General features: G+C 39.1%; 1 long non-coding RNA gene across 2 annotated transcripts; it reads left to right on the plus strand.

Annotated features, from left to right (window-relative positions):
* The first annotated feature begins 4,660 nt into the window (after positions 1 to 4,660).
* On the plus strand, positions 4,661 to 7,648 carry LOC127119071 (uncharacterized). Of its 2 annotated transcripts, none has more exons than XR_007802588.1 (4): positions 4,661 to 5,801; positions 5,915 to 6,199; positions 6,377 to 6,406; positions 7,276 to 7,648. It is a non-coding gene; the product is annotated as an uncharacterized LOC127119071 (long non-coding RNA). The 2 variants fall into 2 exon arrangements; XR_007802589.1 differs by having other exon boundaries at positions 7,359 to 7,648.
* The last annotated feature ends 12,411 nt before the right edge of the window (positions 7,649 to 20,059 follow it).

Consider the following 20,059-nt stretch of genomic DNA (forward strand, 5'->3'; position numbering starts at 1 on the left):
AATTTTACATGTAATGTGTTACATGGTTAGCATGTTGTTAAGTTTCTATCCGCTGTGAATTGTGCAATGTTTTATTTTGATTAATAAATGAGCATGACCAGTTATTTTGGTGAATGGTGTGAAGTGTCAAGTGTGACACCCTGAAATTGCATATCTACTCTGATTCATATTTTGTTGTTTTAATTATTATTGGGGTATTTTATAAGGTTGTTACAGGTATGGCACAAATGCATTCCCATTAGCAGCTTGGGGGGTGAAATTCATAGGCAACCCCCAGGGATAGGCAATGGCATGCCTACTAGGACCTGGATGACAGATAGGTTGGCTCACAGGTTGAACCACGGTGTCCACAACAGCATCGACAGAAGTGGTGACGGCAATAACATCAGTAACTACAACAGAAGCAGGATTGGTAGCGGAAGTGAAGGTAATGGCCTTCTGAGCTTGAAGGTACTCCAATATGGTGCTCATGTTACCTTGGAAAGAATTCAACTCGCCTCGTAACTGAGCCAAAGTTTCTTTGTACATAGCATTTTCTTGTTCCAGATCTGCCATGATTCTCGACTTATTAGCCCTTGTGAAGTATTGGTGTCGAAGAGTCGTCGTCTTTCAGACTGGAGAAAGGACAAGGTGAGCTTTTTCTAGTTCATAGTCATGATATGCAAATGAATGAATTCACATGTTAGGGATGCAATGCAAATAATTATGCAACATCCATAGATTCAAAGCATCGATGGTATAATAATTCAGGTTCAAAACTCTGGCGTATATACAACAATGCAATAATGATATGCAATAGAGTATGTCAACACATAAAACAATCTGGATGATCTGCGTGTACTGCCCGATGCAGGGTCAAAGGGTCGACGTCCATGAGAATAAAGGTATGTAGAGACTACGGTTTCTTGCAGAAAAATCCCATATCCCCCTCACAGGGGTGGACTATGCTCCAAGGTGGTCCCTAGAAGGCCTCCCAGAGTCATCGACTCAAAATGGAAATACCCAGCCATAATGAATACTCACAGGACAAAAGTACTTCCAAGTGAATCTAGTCTGGGTGTGGTTCTCGTGACACCCAACGCGCGAAATGCAGGTGTACACGACAATCCACCAGTCTAACCTATGTGTATACTAAGCTCGGGTATAGAGCTTTCCTCTCATGTAGTCTAACCTATCCCAATAGGGAGTTTAACAGATAATATCCATAATATATAGAAAATAATGATAGAGTGAGTAAAGCGCAAAGATAAACACCTAAGCAAGCAAAGAAAGCAATCAAAGCTAGGCTCGACTCATTTTAGCAACTAGGAAATGCTCCAAGAAGCAATATTCCCCAGCAGAGTCGCCAGCTAAAGCTAGCGAAAATATACCCAAACGTATCGCACGCTCGAACATACAACAGAGTCGCCATTGAACTTTATTTATCCCCAAAGGTAAGGGAAAACATCGATAAAACCCGGGGGAAAGAGATATACTGGGTAAGGAAGTCGGTTATACAAGGGGAAAGTATTAGCACCCCAAACATCCATGGTACTCCATGGGAACCGTTTTGATTGTTCTCGCTCGAATAGGTGTGATAACTAAAGATTACTCGCAAAAAAGAATAAGGGGAAAGGAAAGGAAATAGATAGAGTGCTCGGTGAGGATTAGGGCCCTCATGCCTACGTATCCTCATAGTGCAATGAGGAATTCAGAGCTTCGTAGTTCAAGGAACTAGAGGCTGGAGGTGGAAAGAAGTGTGGTAGAAGGTATGATCTGAACCAAAGAATTGTGTGATTTGAACTCCAAATGAAGGTGAAAACATGAACCCAAGAGTAAAACTGGTGTGAACCAATAAGTGAGGGCGTATAGCACTTGTATCACTGTATTGGAATAACCTAAAAGAAAGGGTTGCCTAAGCACGACTGCAAAGTAAGTAAGGAGATGTTTGTTTAAGCTACAGGGTCTAACAAGACAAACAAGTCGGCTCTTGGTTCACAAAACGAAGTATAAGATGGAGCGCAAAGGTATAGTGTATTTGGCTCAGAGAATAAGGTATAACACATGAAGTGAATGAAGATAGAGTATGAAGGTATCAAGGAGATGAATGGAAGAATGCCCTAGGGCAGGAGTTATAAATAAGTATGCTCGCGGAGGATTCGCATCCTCGTGCCTACGTATTCTCATCGTGCAATGAGAAAATCAGAGCAATCGTAGTTCAGCCTATTACGACTGAAAACAAAGGGTACGAGATTGATTGGATTGCCCAGAAGCGGATTGCTTAACAAGCAGGAATGTGGTACTAACTGATGACGGTGATCAACCATAAGGACAAGTGACATATGATTGGCCTATACACGAGAGGGTTTCTAAGGCAAGATATTCGTCTAAGCACGAGAGGTCTTATAAGACGAACAATGATTATGAAATGATTGGCCTACACACGAGAGGATTTACAAGGCAAGAGAGCATCGTCTAAGCACGAGAGGTCTTATAAGACGAACAATGATTATGAAATGATTGGCCTACACACGAGAGGATTTACAAGGCAAGAGAGCATCGTCTAAGCACGAGAGGTCTTATAAGACGAACAATGATTATGAAATGATTGGCCTACACACGAGAGGATTTACAAGGCAAGAGAGCTTCGTCTAAGCACGAGAGGTCTTATACGACGAATAATGATTATGAAATGATTGTCCTACACACACGAGAGGATTTACAAGGCAAGAGAGCTTCATCTAAGCACGAGAGGTCTTATAAGACGAACAATGATTATGAAATGATTGGCCTACACACGAGAGGATTTACAAGGCTTACAATGAATAGGGGTTTGCCAAAGAGAAAGAGGACTGACGAGGAAAACAAGGATTAAGTTGATTGATTATGATTCAAAGACTTGATTTCAAGGGAATTGATCCAAAGGATATCTGAATGTCAAAGGGAGTGTGATTAACGATCCACTGAGGGGAGAAATGATTGACGTGCAATGATGCTTCAATAATGGAGTGTTGATTGATTGATCGATGAGATATGATAGATTGATAAATGAGATAGGGATAGATAAGGTAGATTGATAAATAAGGTATCTCACGAAGAATCTGAATTCTCCTGCATACGTATCCTTATAGTGCAATAAGGAAATCAGAGCTTTCGTAGTTCAGCCTATTACGGCTGAAAACAAATTGATTGGAGGCAAGAGGAAATGGATGATTGAGATTGAAATGATTCAAATTGAAGGATTGAGAATTGAATAGAATGAAGAATAGATAGACTTGATAGTTACTGGATGATGAGAATCACACTAACTTTCAAGTGGAAAGAGAAGAATCTTTGTAATTGCTTCTTGTAGTGAAGATGAAGACCTTATCAATCGTTAGATTCGAATTGCACTAAAGTCTATGAACAGAGGTGAATACGATGAGCGTTGGGTCATACGTCCCATACCCAAAGATACTCAGAATGGGGGTAGGAATACTCCAGTCCCACTCCTTCTCCATTACTTAAGGCTCGTATGTTATAACTTAATTCATGATTGATAAGTTGTTGATTTTTGTCCTTGCTCTTGTTGTATTTTGCTTTTGTAGATAGACTTGTCAATTGTATGATTAGAATTATGCTAAAGTCTATGAATATAGGTGAGTACGATGAGCGTTGGGTCATACGTCCCATACCCAAAGATATTCAGAATGAGGATAGGAATACTCCAGTCCCACTCCTTCTCTATTGCTTAAGGCTCGTGTCACACTCTTCCAACTTTGATTTAACAAGTGTTGAAGATGCCACCTTTGATGTGCTTGAATAATCCGATGCTTGGTATAACTGAGGATGCCTTGATTGAAGATCTTGAGTTGAGGCCTTGAGCTTCACAACTTGAAAGAAAAGTCTTACTAAGTGACCAATGGTCTTTTGGTCACTCAATTTAGACTGGGGGATTATACAAGTTCAAAGGATTTAATTAATCAAAATTGCTTTTGATCAATTTAATCGGGGGTTTGGTTTTAATTTTGGATCTAATTGAAATTAATACTTGTTAGAAACTATCCTAAGGGATCATACATTAGAAATTGATTGAATATTCTAAGTTAAATTAGAAATCCTAAGGGAAATGTCAAAGTTGTTCAAAATCATGATTAAAATTCTATGTTAAGTCCTACAATTATTAGGAAATGATTGAATTCTAATCCTAATGGGAGCATGCAATTTCAACACAGAATATCAAAATAAGCCCATAAGGGACAAAATGGTCATTTCCTAAAATATGTCTAATTTTAATCATGGCCTAAAGTTGACTAAATCCTAATGTTAAGAATTGTGTAATTCTGAATTCAATAAAAAGCCTAATTAAAATCTAATCCAAGTCCTAATTAAAGTCCTAATTAAATCCTAATTAAAGATCAAGATTTAATTCCTAATTATATTGGATTCTAACAATATTAAGAGAGATATAATTATTACATATTTAATTTGGATTTACAACCCTAATCAAATTCTTAATTAACTATTAAAATCTAATGGATCTTAAATTCTAAAACTCTAATTATCCTTTTAATCCAGACCCAGTATTCTGAATTTAATTAATTAAAACCCAATGGTGCAGGCCCCTAATATCTGCAATCTCAGCTATCTACATTGGGCCTGAAAAAGGAAAATCTCGTCCGAAGCCCATCCAGAAAAGGGGTGGTGTGTGCCGCGAACGGCGGTGTAGTGAGAGATGGGATATGGCGCGGTGGAGTCACAAAGGGCTCTAGGCCCAAAACCAATTCAACCAAGGACCGAAATCTTGCAAAAAAAAACCTAAATCGTTCATTCACAGAACTTCAAAGTGGAAATGCGTCACTCATCGATCGTCTCTTCTTTATCAAATCGGCCGGCGACATACTATTCATCCACGGCCTCCCTCAGTCGCCGCGTCGCATCGGCATCGTGACTTTGTGATCGGTGGTGGAGTTCGCGTCCCGCGTTCATGGAGGTTATCGTGCTCGCATTCCAACCAAAGCAACGCGCCGGGATCAAGAATAACAACGAGTTTGGGTGAAGCGAAGAGGAGAAGAGAAAGTGCTTATGCACAAGAAGAGTTCTGTTGCATTTGGCTTCAGCCTCCGTCGTCTCATTGCCTCACGCCGGAAGAAAATCGTCGCTCCAGAGTCTTTCGTTCGCGTCAACGTCGGCGTGCTTCCACAATCGCCATAGTCCAATACGTTTCCAACCATTTCGAGTTCCAAATCCAAACGCAGAGAAACACTCAACAATGAGGCTTCAATTGCCAGGTCGTATTCTAAGTTCGCCGTTATCGGCTCTTTTTGAAATCGCAACCGTGAGCGAAAGAACAACATCAGAAATAGATAGAGGAACTTACCGGTTTCGAAGCGGCGACAGAAATAGGTGTGAATCCTCCTTCCGTACATTTCTTCTCCTTCGTTCCCAAGTCGATCTTCTCTTTCTCTGCGATTCTGACTTAATATCTTTGTGCGTGAGGATTGCGAATCGGGATTGAAACGCCACAGATTGAAGGTTGTGGATCGGTGAGCTCCAGAAGGTTACTCCTAGTCGCCGAGGATGAATTCACGTCACAGAAGATCACTTCAAACTGCAGAGTGTGGACTCGAATGGCAGAGTGCAGATTCAAGTTGCAGAAGGTGAAAACTCAAGTTGCATAAGATCCAACCCTCTCATCTCAAAAGATTCAGACAAGACTCAAGCAGAAGTTGACTATGCTTGAGGTTCAATTACCGAGGTCTATCGTCTTCAACGCATCGAAACAGAACTCACAACAGAACTCACCGGTTTGAAGTGATTTCGACGCGGAGGTAAAATTTCAGGTGAATTCTATATGGCTCTTTTGAATCTTCACCTTCTTCTCTTCAATTCATGCTCCTGCGTCGTATTGTCGTTTTCCTTCTTCTTGTAAATTCTGCGCGAATGTGAATTGCAGAATGAGCGTGAGGTGAAGAATCTACTGGTTTGTGATTTTGCTCTATGCGGTTTGTGGCTGCGTTCTGCTGTTAGGAGCTGAAGTGGTGGTATGGCGGAAGCTGGTTGCAGAGTCGAAGGATGGGGAGTGAAGAAGAAGATTGAAGAAAAGGTGAAGTGAAGTAATTGAAGAAGAGGGAAACGGAATGGAGATTGAACCGAGTGAAAAACTCCAATCGAATGAGGATTCAACTGGTTAAATAGAGGATCAATCACAACTAACTCGGGCAAATTCTCGGGCAACCAGGTCAGTTAGTTAGTTAACAGTTATTTGGTGAAGGAGAAATTTTTTAGAATGCGGTTATTTGGTTCAGTTTCAGTTAGAAATGTTAGCTGGCGGTAGAATTCTGTTAGAAATCTGTTATGAGTTAATTATTATGAGGTTGAAATGGTTGGTAAGTGACTGTTTTGTGGTGTGTTGCAGGAATGCCGGACCCTGAAAGTATCTTGTTAGGTAACCGTTAATTCAAACTTTCTCCAAATGACATGGGGTGATCTCGTTCTTATGTAGTGTTAGTAAGTTAGTGAAATTTCGTGGGTTTTATAAGAATTTATCGAATGTTATGTGATGTTAGAACTGTTGAGAAAAGGGGTTAGATTAGTGAGTTAACAAATCATTCTGTTAGTAGGTTTATACTCAAATGTTAGTCGGTTTTAAATGAACTTTTGTTGGTTGGAAATTATGATATGAAACCGGAAAAAACTAAATCCTGGCCTAGAACCAAAGCAAACTGGAGTTGCAATTTAATTGGTTATGCTTAAATTATTGTTGTAAAACAATGTCATGTTAAATGTGATTATTTAGCCTGGTATGAAATTAGTCTTAGCTTGCATTTGGTTTTGAATTCGGTTTGTGATTTAGTTATGAGATCTATTAGGAACTTGATCCGAATCGCAACGAAATGCAAGTTTTGGTTGTTAACAAATGGGATAGTTGGTTAGAAATGTTGTTGAAATTCCCCAATCAACTTCCACTGAAACTATTGTAATTAGAAATGAATACATAATTTGAAATCGAAATATAATGAACAATCAAATTGAATGTAATTTTAGATGTACTGTTAATGAAAAATGCAAAAATCTTTCTGTCATATTAGTTAAAGTATATGAAAGTTAATTGCTTCTTCATTGATGATGTGCCATGTTGCTGACATGAAAATGTTATCGAAAAATACGCCTTTACACTTTTTCGTATCATTTATCGTTCATGGTTAAATTGATATTGTACTGCCATATCCTGTTTTCCTGACTGGTGTAGCTGCATTCCTGACTTATAATTTGTTTACTAATTTGTGGCTCATGCTTTGCACTTTGGTTTTGTAGACTGTGATCTGTTATGATGAGCTGGTGTGAAATGTTTTGATATGTATGTGGATAAATACTCATAGCTTGTCACTGTTACGTAGATTGGAGGTGGATTGACCAGGTCGCTTCGAATACTTCCACATGAGGTGCGGTGCTAGTTGGAGTCTAATCCGTCATTAAGCTGCTTGTGGGGTCCACTTAGTTATGTGTAAAAAGAGATTATGATTAGTTTAAATGATATTAATGATGTGAGTCAAAATGTATTGGACATGAATGCATTCATTAATTTTGGAGCGCTATCGAATAAGTGTAATTATAAATGATGTTAGCAAGGATTTGGAATGTAAATTGGTTATCAAAAGTTTTAAAAAAAAACCAATATTTAAATCAATTAATCTAATTCGGACAAATTAATTAAGAATAAAATTGGAATTTCTCTAATTGATTTTACATTAAGAATCTATTAACACAACATGTCAAGTAATAATGCACCCAAAGATCATTTACAATTAGAACAAAAATTTGAAGGTATAAACGATTTAATAATCAATGAAATTCCTTAATTAATTAAGTTTAAATTGAAGTTAATTAGCCCGAAATCAACAATTAAACAAAACCCAATTGAAGCTAAAAAGTCAAATAATAAAAAAACAATATGAAAAAATTGAAATTGAGATAGTAGTGGGTTTGGGAATGGATAGTTGACTTTGGTCATTTGGTTGACCAGTTAACCGTTAGGGTTTCCATCAATTATCAGCTTTGAATCTATGGATTAACTAATGTCAGCGTGGATGCATATGAAGTATGAATATATGCAGATGAATCTCAAGTCATAGGTTAGATGAAAAGCGAAAAAGGGAGGGCAAATTTTAGGGTACGACACCAGGACATGTGACTTCCAAATGCAGTCTACTTGCTGAAACAAACCCATATCAGGTAAACTATGCCCAAGGAAACCCCTATTCGAACAATTATAACCCTGGATGGAGGAATCACCCAAATTCTCTTACAAGAACAATAACTCTACTTTTCCCCAAAACTCTACTCCTCAAAGACCAGCAGGTTTCTAAGCCCAAAGACCAACACAACTAATACAAACTACCCCTCAGAAGTCAAACCTTGAGAAAATCATGGAAGATTTCATCACAACTCAAACTCGACAGAATAAATAATCATGAACCAAAATGTCCATATTAATGAACTGATTTCACAATTAGGTAACAAGGTTGATTATACGATAACCCACAACAAGATGTTGGAAACCCAAATCTCTCAAGTAGAACAACAACAAGTTGCTCAAGCTACACCAGGAGGATTATTCCCTGAATAACCACAACCTAACCCTAAAGGCCACGCTAACGCCATTTTGCTGCGAAGCAAAACCCAATGCGATGGGCCTAAAATTTCAGAACCACCAAAAGAAAATGTTTTAACTACCCTAGAAAAACGAAAAGAGGAACCCGTAGATCCTGAAAAACAAAGAAAGAAGGATATCAAACATATGTACCACCTCCACCATATATACCACAAATTCCATATCCGCAAAGACTTAAACAGACTAAACAAGACACCCAATACAAGGAGTTCATGAAAGTAATCGAGAAACTTCACGTCGAGATACCCTTCACCGAAGCCATTACCCAAATACCATCATATGCTAAATTCCTAAAGGACATCTTAACAAATAAGCGTAAGCTCGATGATCCTAAAACTTTAGAGTGCAATGTGATTGTTGAAAAGAAATTAGCCAAGAAATAGAAATATCCTGGAAGCTTTTCGATACCATGTGTTCTAGAAGACATGTTATAGACTAAGCATTACTGGATTTGGGAGAAAGCGTAAGTTTGATGCGAAATCTGTGTAACACTAGGAGACATGCAACTAACTAGGACGTCCCTTTAATTGGCTGATCGATCAGTTAAGTACCCGATAGGTATATTAGAAGATATCCCAGTTAGAATCGGACAAATTTATATCCCTACTAACTTTGTCATAATGGATATTAAGTAGGACGAAGAAATTCCTATCCTTCTAGGCATACCATTCTTATCAACTATTGGAGCCATGATAGATGTAAAAAGAGGAAAAATGACTTTCGAAGTAGGTGACGGGAAGGTAGAGTGTATCCTATCTTATTTTCTAAAAGCAGCCTCCATGGACGACTCTTGTTGTGCAATTGATATCATTGATGAATGCATAAGAGAGTTGGATAAGGAGGAGCATATCGAAATAATAAAACTACCCTCGACGCCCATAATGGAAGATGATGGATTTAAGTCAGTTACACCTTATATAGACGATAGCCTTAACAAATGCTTAACACTTACCCCTAATCATATGCCAAACATTAAGAAACCCACAATAGAGCTTAAAGAACTGCCTAAGAACTTGAAATATGAGTTTCTTGATGAAGAACTCAACCGTCTAGTTATAGTAAATGCCAATCTAAATAGTGGCGAAACTGATAAACTCTTAGAGGTTTTAAGAAGATACCCTGCAGGTCTAGGCTATACCATCTCTGACTTAAAAGGAGTAAGTCCCTATGTGGGCATGCACCGAATTATGCTAGAGGAAGATTCTAAACCCTCTAGAGAACACCAAAGAAGGATAAACCTTAATGATTCATGTAGTCAAGAAAGAAGTATTAAAACTTCTAGATGCACAAATCATATGCCAAACCTCTGATAGTACATGGGTTAGTCATGTGCATGTAGTACCAAAGAAAAGAGGTGTCATGGTCGTACAAAATGAGAAAGGATAATCGATAGCAAAATACATAGAAAGTTGATGGCACATGTTGTAGCGGTAAATTCATGACCATCAAGCTATGGATAAGCTATACGTCAATTAAAACTAGAGTTGCCACCACGCTTTTATTGTTTCCAAGGGAAAAGGGAAAAGTACAAACAAAACCAAAAAAGATGAGAAGTTTTCAAATCAAAACTAATAAAATGCCAGAGATTACAGTTAAGGGGGTTGGTTACACAGAAGGAATGTGTTAGCACCCAAAGTGTCCTAGGTACTCCTAGGGAGCCCTTTTTTGTGTGCATACGTGTTTTTGTACAAAATGATGTTTGCAATAAAATAGAGTGGAAGGATAAGAAAAGAATTCATTAATTATATTTTTGTGTTTGACAAGATCTTCGGACTTGTGCCTACATACCAACATAAAATGAAGGATCAAAACCTCGTAGTTCGTGGTATCAATTTCAAAGTGAGTGCATTGCTTTTAATAAAATTTTAAGTTGAACAAAGGCACCAAAGGCCAAAATGGTTTGAATGAGTGTTAGTTATTTTTGTCTTTTGGAAATTTTAAGTCAAGTATAGTTAAGTTTATTTACAAGTTTATTTAAGAAAAGAAGTTTGAAAATGCAATGGCATAAGGCCAAAGTTTCTAATTTACAATATGGTCAAAGTTTAGAAATCACAAGCAAAGAAGATTTGAAAAGGAGGGAGAGAGATTTAAAATTAAATAAATGGGGAGGAGATGAAGACACTAATCCTAAGTATGAATTTAAAAGTTGAGAGTTGAAAAGATCTGAAATATGGGCCATAATCCAATAGATAAGAATGTCATATAGAAACCCAAATTTCCCTTGGACTTTAGAATCAAGCAACAATCAATATACAAATAGCAAGTTGGAGAGAAAGGCATCAAATAAAGATAGCCACATCCAAGCTTAGCAACCCCATGATCTTCTTCAAAAATTGCCCATATATGAGATGACTTCAAAAGATGGCATTAGAAATAGGTTCAAGATAACAGCTTCACAATGATCATGTTGCAGATGAACTCAAATGGATCTTCAATTTTGTATTAGATGAAAGTTCTCTTTACAAGTACTTGGTTTCATGAAAGTTGGCATTGGCCAAGTCCTTTGCATAGGGAGTGTTGCCTAAATTCTAAGTCCAATAGTCTCAGATCAAACCAACGGTCCACACAAAGTGTTTTTTAGGGTTTTTGTTCTTATTAGGTGCATTAAGGTTAAAAGACCACACAAACACACAGGTATATGCAAACACAATATATCACAAAATATGGCCCAATAAGTCATTCTTTTGCTGAAGTCATTCTTCTGCTGGGAAAACAACTTGAGAAAAACAAAACCATAGTATTTCTTTTGCTTTGTTTTTGTTTAAGTCATTCTTTGGAGAACACTCAACCCACTTATCACAAGCATGGATCCTTGAACCAAGACATCTTCCAAAGGAAGGAAAAAATGCCAAGTTTCCACACAATACCATGAAAGAGGGGAGACTTACAATCTCACTAACTAGAATGTTATGCCTTTTGTGTCACAAATTTAGCGCTATGTTAAGCAATCATAATTGGACTTATGTAGAAGTCACAACTATTTGAGACCGGACAATAGAATTTTGGTGCTAATACATATTAGAGACATAGTGTAGCACCTCAAATTTGCACCTATCATTGTACATACATTCTCATATTAGGTCATAACATAACATGGTCCACTGCATAGCATTGCATTGTCCCTTTTGCCCAAGTGCAAGATCATCAGGAGAATTAGGTCAAACTGGTTAGGAGATTAGTCAACCAAGCAAGCAAGCACAATTCTCATTGAGCCAAGGCCCTAGGGTTGGTCCAACATGTTCACATGACTTGGGGATCCATTTGAAGTGTTTTGGTAAAGGATTGGATGTTCAGAAGTCTCCAGTCAATGCACAGTTTGCCAGAAACCCTAAAAAGTCAAACTTGTTCAACTGGGCCTGATTTTATGGTTTTGATGGTTGGATTTGGTTTGAGAGAGCTCATTCATGTCCAAATAGGCCTCATATAACATGTCAAACATCATCATTGAAGAATTTGAAGCCAAATCAGAAATTTCCAAAAATAGAAACTGGACCTGTAACTGAAACTTGCCAAAAATGGAAACTTCTTGATCCCAAACTTACATCATGATACAAGCTTCAAATGAATTTTTGCCCAACATGAAAGTTGAATATCTTGTTCTCCCATTTCCAAAAAGTCCAAGAACTCTCAATTCCCATGTATGGTTGGCAAGATATGATCAATTCATTTTCAAAAATTCTTGAACTTCAAAAGGCCATATCTCTCAAACCATTTGGCCAATTTGGGTGGGGTTTTTTCCAACAAGTAACATTTGACCTCATCCTTCCAAATATGTAACCCTCATGCACCAAAACCTCATAGATCAAAATGGCATTTTTGAACCTACATGATTTATTTTCAAGTAAGAGTGAAAAGTGAACTTTTGATTTAATCATTTTTAACCACTTTGGCCTTTCAAATGTGTTCAGATATGTTGTTTTGGTTGTGTTACAAGCCCAATTTCGTGGCTTTTGCCCTTGCACCTCACCATGTGAACAAAAGTGGTCATTTAGCAAATTTGATTTTAAAACAAAATTGTGATTAACTTTCCACTTAGCAACCTTAAACAGCAGATATATAGGTTATTTTCTGATCATTGGCAACCCTAGCAGCCTCTCATTCTCACAGAATTCTCACTCTCTCAAAATATTCATTCTTGCATTTTTGAAACTTTACTCTGAAAATTGCAAAACACTCGAGCTATCCTTGCTTGCTACATCATCTCTCATCATCTTTGAACTGATTCCAAGCATCAAACACTGACTGTAAAGACCATTTCGTGACTGTTTTCTCCAAGCTCCATTAATGGCAAAATTTGATTGGAGCCAAACCAAGCTTTCTTGAGCCAAGCAAACTTCATCATTCATCATTGGGAGCTTGTTGGAGCAACTGTTTCATCACCAAAGATCCAAACAACAACTGTTTCACTAAGTTCTTCAAAATCAAGTAAGAACTCGAATCTCCAATTTCTTGAAACTATGCCATGCTTTAGTTAGGTCTTGTTGTGCTGGTCATGTTGGAACTTGAATCACTAAAAATGGTTAACTATTCTGAGAGAAATCTAAGTTTCAAGTTTGATGTTAAATGTTATTTTTGCTCGATTCATGTTATTTAGTGTGTTTCTATGCAAATGAATGGTGGATTATGCATGTACAATGTTTGCTGGTCATAATGGTATGTTCAATTTGTGTTTCTGGGCATGAAAATTTTTGAGTCGAATTTGAGATGATGAAGTTGTTACTGTATGTGCAAAACCCTAATTGTTCATGCCATTCCCAAAATTTCACGTATGCATGCTACTGTATATTCATATTGGCCAATCAAATTATTTCCTGCTCATGTCCAAAACGCGGAGTTTTGATTAGTGGCTCAAACAATTACAAAAATGCCACCAGCGTGCCCCTTGTCCCATTGAAATCATGTTGGTTTTTCATTTTTATTTCATTGTTGATCATCATTTAGCAAAATTCATAAGTTCATCATGCTTGATCCAAAATTAATGGGAATTTTTGCAGTGTGTTCATCTGGATCTCTATTATTTAATCCTGATTTTTCCTTATTTTTTTGATGGATGTTTTTTTATTGGTATTAGGGTTTGTGACATGTGACAATATTTTATACCTTTTACCAATTCATTTGTGAAATAGTGACACTTTATCCATTGGCCTTGAAATTTTTTGTGCATAAACTAGACACATCCATGGTGATTTTGGTATAGAGTTCATGAATTTATCTTCTCTGGTCATTGAGTTATGATTATTTGAAGTAGGGTGTGACAATTTGTGTCACACCATTGATGTACAACTTGATGATTTTCATACCCATGCTTCTTGACCTCAAAATGGATTGAATTTTTGCATGATTGAGCTTGTGTATGTCTAGTTTACATGTGATTTTTTGTGGATTTGTTTATGGCATTTTCCAATTGATTGAGATTTTTGTCCCCTGTTTGGTCTTATGTTGACTTTTTGTGACACTTGTTCCCATTTGTTTTGTGAAATGCTCATACTTTATTAGATGGACATGAAATTTGATATGTGATTACTAGACATCTTAAGCTTTGCCATGGTTTTAGTCCCATTCATTTCTCATATGCCATCCCTGATTTATGATTTTTTCAAGTTGATGCATGTTTGGTTGACTTCTTTGAGCATGTTCAAAATTGCCTTGCCTTTCTGATTTTCATTGACCACCTTCTACTTGTCCAAATGAGATGAAATTTGACATGCTTACCATGCTGTGGGTTGTGATTGATCATGATTTATTTGATGATTTTTGGAAATGTTTAAGATTGCTTTTGATTCAAGTCTTGCTGTTGACTTCTATGAGCTTCTAAATGTCATACCTTGATTTCTTTTGCTTATGAAATGATGATAATAATTGATATGAATGTGAAACCAATTGGGTTTATTTCTTGATTGTTTGAACATGATTTTGGATGCTTGCCATTTGCTGTTTTAACTTTTTCATGCCCTTTTGACCCTAGGCTTGTCCTGGTGGTCCTGTTACTCACATTTGAGTTCATTTTTTCAGGTTAACCAACAATTGTCCAATGAGACCATACAAATTGGTTGTGTGTGTTTGTTTATCATGACTAACATGTTTTGTTTTGTAGGTTGCTTGGCTCACATGCCTTGAGTCTTGTGCCTTGCATATTCACTTGCTTGTGTTGACTGTTGACTTCTGTTTCTTTTTGCTTTAACTTTGAAGTTGTGTACTAATGTCTGTTTGACTATTTCAGGTGCTTTTAGTTGCTCAGTTCCTTGTGAACTTTTGCTTTGCTTTGCTTGATAAGCAATTTGCATTGAGGTATACCTTTCTATCTTCATGTAGTCTGGAAGACCTGGCCTGTTACTTGGCCAGGCAACTGTCTGAAGTCCTCCTTAAGAGGCAATGTTTGTGGATGTTTAATTTTGTCCTTGTACATATTCAAAGACCTCCTAAGTGAAGAGGCAATTGGCAGAACCCAAGGGATAAGCAATCTATCCCCTGCTAGTCTGTGTGTCACTCACCTTGCTCACACTACCTGTGTTGATGCATAGTGAGTAAAAGCCCAAGATCTATAGAGTCTAACTTGTGGAGAGAGTTCCCCCTTTCTGAACTCCCACACCTTTTGATATTCAAATGCTCTCCCTGGCCAGGGATAAAAGCAATGAGGCACACCCCTCATCTCCTTTTATCTGCTTCACCTTGGCTCTCAATGTCAAGGTTAAGAGCAACATCTACCCAGTTCCAGAGGTTTGTTTGTTGAGGTTGATATGACCCCTCGACTAAAACCTAGCCTTGTTTGAGCCCCTTGCTTGTGTATAATGTGTGCTACCTGTGATTGTATGCTTGTTTGACTTGCTTCCTGTGCAAGTTAGGGTTAGTTTAGACTTGCTTCCTGTGCAAGATAGGTTTTGCTTGACTTGCTTTCTGTGCAAGTTAAGAGTGTGTGTGGCTTGCTTCCTGTGCAAGCCATGTTTAGGATAGGCTGGCTCCCTGTGCCAGTTAGCTAGAAACCTTAACTTAGGGACGATTTGCATGATAACATCTAGGCTCGAGTCGTAGTCTCCCTAGTGTTGTGTCTCCCTCTGTTATCTGGTTAGGCTAGTCCTTTTTCCCTGCGTAGGGGAACTACGTCGCCCTGATCCTCATACCAGATGAGGTACGTAGGCAGGAGATGAGCTGATCTCTCCGGGCGCCTTTTTTTTCTTTTTTGTGCGTGTTTGACAGTTATAGGCTCGAGTCCCCGACTCCCTATCAACTTGTTGTGTTGTTGTGTGCTTGGAAGCTGATGTAAGACCATCGAGTGGCATTCGGGTTCCAGTGTGGGTGTGTTTTGGTTCGGATGCTGATGTAAGTCCAGTGATTGGCATTCAGGCTCCACGTTTGCCTGTGTTTGTGTTTGTTTGTGTGCGTGTCAGCCGAGCTACGAATGCTCTGATTCTCCTTCGTCCAAGGAGATACGTATGCATAGGATGCGATATCCTAGCGAGCATGTGTCGTTTCCCCAGTCCGAACTACTTCGACTCTGATGTCTATGCCTGATAGACTAAGTAGGCCCAGGATGCGATATCCTGCCGAGTCAGTTTCAGTCTGTTTCCTTGTGTCTCTTTCAGCCAGTGTGTGTGTGTATGAGCAGCGTTTTTTAGCAACCATCTATCCTTCCTTTCGTGCGTGGATCCCGTCGAGTACGACGGATGCGTAGGGGTGCTAATACCTTCCCTTCGCATAACCGACTCCCGATCCCATTCTCTTTGGTCGCGAGACCATGTCTTTTCCAGGTTTACTCTGAGCGTTTCCTTTCCCTCTTTTGGGATAAATAACGCACGATGGCGGCTCTGTTGTTCTTGTTTTCCCGCCGGTTTTTCGCGCAATGCGACACATAGTATGATAAACTTTGCTCATGAAACATGCCACACACAAAAAGAATATGGAAAATGGGGGACCTAATCTCATCCATACTTATGTTGATTTTGCAATCAACTAGCCTTAGGATATAGAGATATCATAGGTCCATGACATGAATGGATAAAGAAGGGGAATGAGATGAAGAGGGAGGGGGAATGGATTAAACACAAATTGATCAAAGGAGGACTTTCACCAAATTAAGATCATTCATTCATTTTGGGAGATGGAATGTACATTCCATCAATCCCCTAAATCCAATGATCTTAACTTAGCCAACTCAAATCAACCTTGACCAAGGCCCAACAACACAATTCAAACTAACAAAGTCAATTAAAATGGCTCTACATAATTAATTTGGCATTTAAATAATTAAAAATAATAAAACTATACATTAAATTAAATTATGGTTGGTCAATTTCCTAAAACCTCATCAAAACACCAAAAAAATGGCCATGAGATTTATCATAGGTCAAACAAGGTCAAAGGGACCTTGGAGAATTTTTTTCATAATTTTTGGAAACTTAAAAGTATTTTTAAGTAATTAAAAATATTCACAAAATCAGTTAAATCATGAAAAATATTAATAATGATCCAAAAAATAATTTTAATTCAGAAAATAAAAGAGGATTTTATTTAAATTTTTTTGGTGAGACTCTCATATTTTTTGATGATATGCATGCAGAGAAAAAAAACTAATCTCTGCATGCATATCATTTCTCAGGTACATTCCAGAGCTTGGTCTACTGATATAGATGGCAACAGTCCCAGAGTCGAAGCGGAAGACCAGTTCCTACAGCTTTCATCGTGAGCCGTTGACTTCGTTGATCGAGTTGGGTGGTCTTGTGACTGATGATCAGCTGAAGGGTTTTGTTGGGCAGTATGGAGATGTTCTGACAGTGTTGAAGACAGTAGTTGATCCGGTGCCGCTGCAGACACTTCTTCAGTTCTACGATCCGGAGCTTAGATGTTTCACCTTCCAAGACTATCAGTTGGCGCCTACTCTCGAAGAGTATTCTATCCTGTTGGGTGTCCCTATTCAGCATCAGGTTCCTTTCTTGGACGTCCCAAAGGAGGTTGACTTCAGAGTTATTGCCAGAGCTCTCCGGTTGAGTGTCAAGGAAGTCTGTGATAACTGGAAGCCCAGTGGGGGAGTAGTGGGTCTGCCATTGAAGTTTCTTTTGAGGATAGCTAGAGATGAAGCAGAGAAGGGAAATTGGGAAGTTTTTCACGCACAGCTTGCTGCCATGATCTATGGGATCGTCATATTCCCAAGTATGCCTAATTTCATTGACCATGCTGCTATCACTATCTTCATGGGAAGGAATCCAATCCCCACTCTGTTAGCTGACACTTACTATGCTATTCACAGTAGGCATGGTAAGGGTGGAGCTATCAGATGCTGTCTACCTCTTCTGCTCAGATGGTTCATGTCCCTTCTGCCAGCTAGTGGACCCTTTATGGATACCCAGAGCACTCTTAAGTGGACCCAAAGGGTCATGTCGCTCACCTCCTACGACATCAGATGGCAATCTTACCGGATGGACGTACGGAATGTTGTTATGAGTTGTGGTGAATTCCGGAACGTACCACTCGTAGGGACCAAAGGCTGTATAAATTATAATCCAGTTCTTTCTCTTCGTCAGTTAGGGTTTGTTATGAGTAGAAGACCGCTTGAAGCTGAGATAGTTGAGAGTGTGTGTTTTGAGAAGAAAGATGACCCTGCTAGATTGGAGCAGATAGGAAGAGCGTGGAGATCTGTTGGTGTAAAGGATGGATCCGTCTTAGGGAAGAAGTTTGCCGTTGCAATGCCCGATTACACTGATTGGGTAAAGAAGAGAGTGGAAACTTTATTACTACCCTATGATAGGATGGAGCCGTTGCAGGAGCAACCACCTTTGGTTCTTGCTGATAGTGTGCCTGCTGAGCACTATAAGCAAGCTCTGATGGAAAGTCGCCGTTTGAGGGAGAAGGAGCAGGACACCCAGATGGAGTTGTACAAAGCTAAAGCTGATAGGTTGCACTTGGCCCATCAACTCAGGGAGGTGCAAGGAGAGGATGCTAGCAGAGCAAGGAGAAAGAAGAGATCATATGAGGAGATGGAATCCATGTTGGATGCAGAGCATAGGGAGTGTTTGCGACTACAGAGAGCAGAAGTCAATTATCAGAAGAAGATCAAAGACCTAGAGAAGCAACTCAAAGACAAAGACATCCAGTTGAAGAAAGAGATAGAGTTAAGACAGAAATCAGAAGATTATCTTGGAGGAGAAGTCTTGGAGCTTAGAAGACAACTGAAGGAGAAGATCACCCCTCTACCAGAATGTTCAGAATGCACACTGTTGATAGACCAGTGCCATTACCTGAAGACCCTCATTCCGGAAGACCGTCTGTCTTAGATCGTGTCTTAGATGTATTTGTTGAGAATCACCTCCAGGCCTGTTGGATGGGATTCATTTGTTTGTACTCCGTCTTTTGGATCTTTGTTATTGAGAATCACCTCCAGGCTTGTTGGATGGGATTCATTTGTTTGTACCCCGTTTCGGATTTTGTTGACTTTTGGTTGTATGACCTTTTTACCCTTATTTTTAGATAAGGTTGTTGGTATTTCCCTGTTGTTCTCATTTCCCTTGTATCCTGTTGTTCTTTTGTTGCTGCAGGTTGCCATCTTTCGAGGATGGATCAGGCTCTTTGAATGCCTGAGAAATGAGCATATCATGTGTATCATACACATCATTAACATCATACTCATCTCATTTGCATAACAGGTGTTCTTGTGCCGTCTTCTCACTTTGGTTCCTGTGTTCAGGCAGGATAGCTGATCAAAGACCGCACCGCTACTCAACGCGACTCAACCATCAACGGAATATGGATCAAGTACAAGCCGAGTTAGCTGAGATGAGGGCTAACATGGCCCAGTTCATTCACATGATGCAAGGGGTTGCACAAGGACAAGAAGAACTCCGAGCTCTAGTTCAGAGGCAAGAAGCTGCAATTCCACCGCCCAACCAGGCTCTGCCAGAGGGAGGCCCGATTAATGACACTCCTGCTGCTGCTATTCCCGTCAACAACTATGCTGAAGGAGAAGAGTTGAGGGGTATTCGAGTTAACGGTCAACCAATTGCTCCAGATGTTGCTAATGCCAGAGTCATCCATGCTCCGGCCCGTAACAGAATTCCGATTGTTGACAGACAAGAGGATATGTTTACTCTACTCAGCGAAGACGAAGATATTTTGGGCAGAAATGATGCGAGAGATCGTAAAGTTGAGGCCCTTGCTGAGAAGATCCGGGCTATGGAATGTCAAAACTCCCTCGGTTTTGATGTTACAAACATGGGATTAGTTGAAGGTCTGAGAATCCCGCACAAATTCAAGGCACCGTCATTTGACAAATACAACGGTACCTCCTGCCCTCGCACTCATGTGCAGGCATACTACAGAAAGATATCCGCATACACTGATGATGAGAAGATGTGGATGTACTTTTTCCAAGACAGCCTATCTGGGGCGTCTTTGGATTGGTATATGGAGTTGAAGTGGGATTCAATCAGATGCTGGAGG

This window comes from Lathyrus oleraceus, chromosome 2 (genome assembly GCF_024323335.1).
Source record: "Lathyrus oleraceus cultivar Zhongwan6 chromosome 2, CAAS_Psat_ZW6_1.0, whole genome shotgun sequence".
Classification (NCBI taxonomy): domain Eukaryota; kingdom Viridiplantae; phylum Streptophyta; class Magnoliopsida; order Fabales; family Fabaceae; genus Lathyrus; species Lathyrus oleraceus.